At 60.6% G+C, this 6,094-nt stretch overlaps 1 protein-coding gene and 1 long non-coding RNA gene across 3 annotated transcripts in view; both read left to right on the top strand.

Annotated features, from left to right (window-relative positions):
- Positions 1–6,094, top strand: part of LOC102261978 (ficolin-2) — a 20,414-nt gene that overhangs the window by 12,435 nt on the left and 1,885 nt on the right. The gene's annotated exons all lie outside the window — the stretch shown is intronic.
- Positions 3,245–4,721, top strand: LOC106727070. The gene is made up of 3 exons (XR_001363220.1): positions 3,245–3,320; positions 3,776–4,055; positions 4,548–4,721. It is a non-coding gene; the product is annotated as an uncharacterized LOC106727070 (long non-coding RNA).

Here is a 6,094-nt window from a genome sequence, read left to right as displayed (position 1 = left end):
CCATTGAGGAAATGCTCCCAGCTCAGTAGTGGTGCTATTACGGCAGGAGGGGAGCAGGGGATGCCGATCACACAGCCATCGGGTGACCTTGGGGAACCCCAGTTTAGTAACACTCTGAATATATTTTCCCACATCCCAGGGGCCTGCAATGTTAGCAATGTCTGCACCTCTGTAGAACATCTTATTTTCTTGGCCAAGCTGCAAACATCCTGAAGTCCCCCTTTTAGGTAAACAAATAGGGAGCTCCCCACTGAAGCCATTATAAGTATAATCACCTTGGGAAGGAGGAGTTATGTGCTTCTGGGAGCTGCCCCCGACCATGTTGGCGTTGTTAGTAAACACTGGCACTGATTCTCTGGTCCAGGCGGCTGGACTGACCACAGCGCCCAGAGGCAGCGGATGGTCAGGCCTGGGAGGCACCGTCCCAGCACCGATCGTTAGAGAGAAAACTGAGAATGGCCGGGCCTGCGGGGCTCAGGGGTTGAGCATCGACCTATGAACCAGGAGTCACGGTTTCATTCGGGTCAGGGCACAGGCCCGGGCTGTGGGCTCGGTCCAGTGTGGGGCGTCAGGAGGCAGCTGATCATCAGGGATGCTCTCTCATCAGTGATGTTTCTCTCTCCCCCTCCCTTCCTCTATGAAATCAATTAAAATAGCCTATTTAATAAAGAGGTAATATGCAAATTGACCATCAAGCCCTCATGTCACAAGATGGCCGGCCCATGTCATCACAAGATGACCACCACCACATCATCACAAGATGGTCAGAAGGGGAGGGCAATTGGGGGCTACCAAGCCCACAGGGAAGGGCAGTTGGCGGGGGAACAAGTTACCCTGTAGGTGTGCGTGGCCCCGAGAGCTTGTCATTCTAGAAAGTTCCTGGGTGTCTCACTCGACTGGAAACAGACCAGGCCATGCTGGGGGCTGCCTCCTGCCTCCTGGCTGCCACGCGGCTCCAGACAGGCCCCCCCTCCCTGGCCTCCCGGGGCCGGATCCCACCGTAAACACGCTCCCTCCGGAGACCCGGGAGCTCTTCACAGGGCAGAGCTTCAGATCTGAGAGGCGCGGGTGGTGTTTTCCCTTTTCCCAGCGACGCGCTGGTGGAAGCCAACTCACCACCTCGCTTTCCAGTGGGATTCGGCACAGACAGAGGAGCGGGAGGGGAAGAGGGCAGGAAGGCCCCGCTGGGGGGAGGCTGTGTGCAGGGCAGACTCGCCTCTTCCTTCACCGCCCAAGGAGGAGAGAAGCCGGAGTCGGGGACACGGGGGCTGACAGGAGAGCACGTCCCATCCAGGGACTCGCAGGAGGGCAGTCGGGCACAGAAAGTACCCAGGATGCACGGAGCCACCCTGGGAAGCGCCCTCGCTGGGTCTCAGCTGATGTCCGGATGCTCAGAAACACGCATTCCCGCCTGGTCCCTGGCGTCACTGGGCTGAGGGTCAGGGCCGCCCAAGGGAAGCGGGAGGAAGGGCGGAAGTCTCCTGACCACTGGCCCCAGGGCACCAGGTTGGCGGGAATGCCGCTGACCCTCAGGGTAGGGGCCGTCACCAGCCTGAGAAGGTGCGGGCCTGGAGCCCCCACATGGGCCTGTGCAGGCTCTAACCTGGGAAGGCACAGTTTGAATATGTGAACCTGTGATTGTTCGCTCTGTTCTTATGTCCTGGCTCCGAGACGCTCACCTGGTGTCACCTCAGGTGTCATTTGTTCCATTTATTACAGCGTTAACGTCAGAGGGCCCCTGACCCTTCCCCACGCTTTCAAGTCTGACCCCTGACCTGACTCTGACCGGTGACCTGACTCTGCCCTGACAGGCGGGTGTCACTGACCTGCCTCCGGGCCTGGAAGCATTCTCCCTCCCTCAGTGGTTCAGCTCTCTGACCCTGCGACCTCCGCATCCCCGCTGTCTGCCTTTAGGGGGCCTCTGAGCATGAGCTGATTCTTAGAAATGGGGTGACATACACATACTAGGAACTCCGGGCCTCGTCACTGTCCCCAAACCCTGATTTGCACATCAATCACTCACTCCTTCCACGACAAAAGTACATGTTTTCCATTGGACGAGCAGGCTGTCACTCTAACAGGCCGTGTGCTCTGAGTCGTTGCCAACACTCCAAGTGCCGAGTTTGGTACCGAGCCAGGCTCGGCTGCCTGCTGCTGCCGCCAGTCCTCCAGGGGCCGGTGCTGCTTTGAGGAAAGACGGTTTATTCAGGAGCCAGCAGCCCAAGGAGACAGCAGACTCTCCTTACAAAGGTCATCCCTTTTAAAAAAAAATTTTTTTTTCATGAATCCTCACCACAGAATATTTGTATTCATTGCTTTTCAGAGAGAGTGGAAAGGAGGAGAGAAGGGAGAGGGAGAGAATCATCGAAGTGAGAGAGACACTTCAACTGGTTGCCTCCACCACACGCCCCAACCAGGGAGCAGTGAGTGAACCTGCAACCCAGGATCGTTCCCTTGATCAGGAGTCGAACCCGAGAACCTATGGTGCTCGGGCCAACGCTCTAACCACTGAGCACAGTGGCCAGGGCGCAAGACCATCTTAACAAATGGACTCAGGCAGAGATGTCTTGTAGGAGAAGGAGGCACGGGGGAGAACAAAGGGATGGAGGGAGGGGTTGAGAGTTCCCCACTGAGGGGATTGTCCACAAACCCATCTGTTCAGATCATGGTGGAAGGTCAGCAAACGTCTGGCAGCTGGGATGTTTGGGGCCGGAGGCTGCTTCCTAGGAACCGTCTCTAGAATTCTTAAAAAACAGGCTGATGTACACAATCACATGCTGCTCACAGATCATCCTTCACAGGAAAAACGATAAGGGAATGGGGGGCGGTGACTAGCTGACGTAGCTTCCTTGGCGCTAGAATATGATCCTGGGAACGTCTGTCTGCAGCCGGCCTGCCTCAGGGAGCCAGGGGGTGAGGCCGGTCCACCTGCAGGCAGGTCACGGCACCAGCCATGTTCAAGGCTCAGTCACCTCCCTCGCCCGGGAGGCCTGCGTCCCCTCCCCCAGGAGCAGGGCCGTTGTCCTGAGTTCTGAACCCCCAGGGTCCCCTCCCCTGAGCCTGTCCCGTGTGCGCAGGAGGCGGGCGTGTCCATCTCCTCTGTCAACATCTCCCCACTCCCGTGAATGACAGGGCAGAGCGAGAAGGTGGGGACCCGCTGTCACTGTACGAAATATGACTCCTGCTCCGCTCACCGTGTTGGCTCTGCACTGATTACAGAGGCACCTTCCCACCCGGCTGGGAGGTGCGCGTGGGACCCGGGGGCTCACCTGGAAACGGCCCCTCCTCCCCCGCCGGGAGCTGCCTGTGATCCTGGGAGGGTAGCAACCTTGTTCCAGAAGCCAGACCCCCAGCCCTTTGCAGACCCCCAGCCCTTGCCACCCGCAGGCCTGTGCAGGTCTCCAGCCCCCATGACCTGTGAGCGGCCATTTGGCTCGCCCTTTGGCTACTTCCCCTGTCACCTCTGTCCTTCCACCCAAGGAAAGTGGTTTATTCAGGAGCCAGAGCCAATGTAAGCAGCCGGCTTACGGGGGGCACAGCACAGGTCTGTGGGTGACGGCGGCTCTCCACGCTGCCGGCAGGACCGGAGTAAACGCTCACCCATGATCCCAGCCTGTCTCTGCTGAATTGGCTCAGGCAGGACCGGCAGCCCGGGCCCCGTGATTGTCCATTACATGCACTCGCCTCGGTGGCTAATATGTAACTTGTAGGTGAAGGACACTTGTGTGTACAATTCCCAGAAACTGGCTTCACAGGAATCGCCTCCCGCTCCCAGGGGCCCTGACCCAGCAGGTGAGCTGGCGCTCAGCCACCCAAACCAGACACAGAGAGCAGGCTGGACACTGCTGACCGGCAAGATGACAGGGACATTCTGGGAATTCAGCTTTCTTCGCTGATTTCCCCGCCCCTTCCCTGCCTTTCCCTCCTCTACTCTGTCCACCCCTCCTCTCCCCTCCCTCCCCTCCCTATCTCTCTCTCCCCTTCCCTCTGCTCTTCCCACCATGGACCCCAGGGAGTCTCTAACCCTCTGGAGACCCGCAGCCCATTGCATGCAAGTGAGTTCCTGCCCGGCCACCCCTGCCGTCATGCCGGTACCTCCGGGGGGTCCCCTGGGCAGAGCTGGGTGATGAGAGGGGGCTCCTGTGCTTTCTCTAAAGACACAAGCAGGCAGGCCTGGCCGGTGTGGCTCAGTGGATAGAGTGCCAGCCTGCGGAACGAAGGGTCCCAGGTTCCATCCCGGTCAAGGGCACATGGGCGGGTTGGGGGCTGGATCCCAGGGCGGGTGTGATTCTCTCATTGGGTGTTTCTAGCTCTCTCCTTCCTTTCGTCTCCAAAGTCAATAAAAATACATCTTTAATAAAAATAATAAAGACACACGCAGACCCTCCCCACACAGCCCTCCCCTCGCGGAGCATCTGGTCCCACTGAGGAGAAGGGGGGCCACTGCAGAGGGAGGGCTGAGGGCGTGGTGGGGGGACCGTCCCCTGGGGCTGGGGAGGAGGTGGCCTGGCCAGGAGGGAACTAGAGCGGAGGCGGGGCTCACGCAGCAATAAAAGGTGCCAGCGCCTTGGCAGCTGCACCCGGGATGCCGCCAATCAGAGCAGCCGCTGCCATGGGAACCGTGGTCCTGGCCCTCGCCCTCCTGGGCACTGCAGCCGCCACGGCCGACAACTGTCCAGGTGAGCCAGGCGCCAGGCGGGCCGGCCTGACCAAGGTCCCAGAGCCGAGAGCCTCCGCACAGACCACTGCCTGCCTCCTGCCCGGGCCTTCCAGAATATTCTTCTTCAGACTGAGGCTTAACCACCATCTGCAGGGGCACCTGCCTCGGGGTCCTCCCAGGAGGGGCACAGGTGGTGTGAGGGGGGAGGCTGCAGAGTGTCCCTCCCCCAGCCCGGGTCAGTGCAAAGTCTCACCCAGTTCTGGGGGCCTTGAGACTCGGGGGACAGGCAGCCCCACTGCTCCCCGAGGTGGCAGAGCAAGAGGGCAAGGGTCCCACGGTCCCCAGGGGCCCGACCTCCTTCCCTGGCCCAGAAGCTCTCCAGGGGCTGCCAGCCCTCCCTCCGGAGTCTCTGGCTGTGGGCGGGGCTGGGACCAAGGACCAGGTGCCACCTCCCAGGGCCCCGGGGCCTGCGGTGCGGCCTGTGAGGAGGTGGGAGAGAGCATGTCCCCTGTGACGGGAGAAAGGCCGCTGAGTCGAGAGGAAGGACACACGGGCCTCACGGGGAACGTCACGCTGAGTCCATGTTCTCCCCTCATGGTGTCCTATTTTCTTACTTTTAAAACAAAAGGATTTAAAAAATTTATTCATTTGCCAGAGAGAGAGGGAGGGAGAGACGTGGATTTGCTGTTCCCGTTGCTCGCGCCCTGATGGCTATCCGCCCACAGTCTCAGCGACCTGGATGGCGCTCTGACCGGCCAGGCTCCACCAGGGTCTCTCATTGTCCCCCACCCCCAGGTGCCCTGTTGTTAATGAGCAGAAATTCAGCGAATGCAGAAGTGAGGTCCCCATTGGCTCTGCCCAGGGAGGACCTGAATGGGACAGGCCTGCGGACCATGTGACCCCAAGGGGACCCCGGGAGGCGGAGGGTTTCTGGGTCCCCACAACCCTCCATAGAGGCCGTGTATTTGTGATGGACGCACTTGAACTCCGAGAGGCACGTCCATCTCTGGCTCCACTTCTGCGGGGGCTGCTCTGTGTCCTCGTTTCACAGGGACCCCCACCCTCCACACCCTCCAGCCCAGGATTCCCAGGCCACGTGCCCGAGGAATGGGGGTGACACCCGGCACTGCCCCCGCCCCCGCTGTCTCACAGATGCGGAGGCTGCACTCACTGGACGGGCCGCAGTGGGGGGAGCTCTTCCTAAGGTCTCACACATTTGCATCGGCCACTCTGACCCCCCAAAGCCTCCCTCTGCTCTCACTCTGCAGCCGGGCACAGAGCCCAGAGGGGCTGAGTGACTCCCCAGGACACACAGCCTGAGGAGCGGGGTTCCGGGGGCAGGAGGACCCCGAGGCCGGGCCCATCACCTGGGGGAGGACCGACCACAGGCTCAGCAGAGGCGGGACCGCCTCCCCTCCAGGCTGGCCCTCCGGC

The sequence above is a fragment of the Myotis brandtii genome, unplaced genomic scaffold, assembly GCF_000412655.1.
Source record: "Myotis brandtii unplaced genomic scaffold, ASM41265v1 scaffold357, whole genome shotgun sequence".
In the NCBI taxonomy this organism is placed as follows: domain Eukaryota; kingdom Metazoa; phylum Chordata; class Mammalia; order Chiroptera; family Vespertilionidae; genus Myotis; species Myotis brandtii.
The sequence above is the reverse complement of the archived record's forward strand: the minus strand, read 5'-3'. Positions and strand labels throughout refer to the sequence as shown.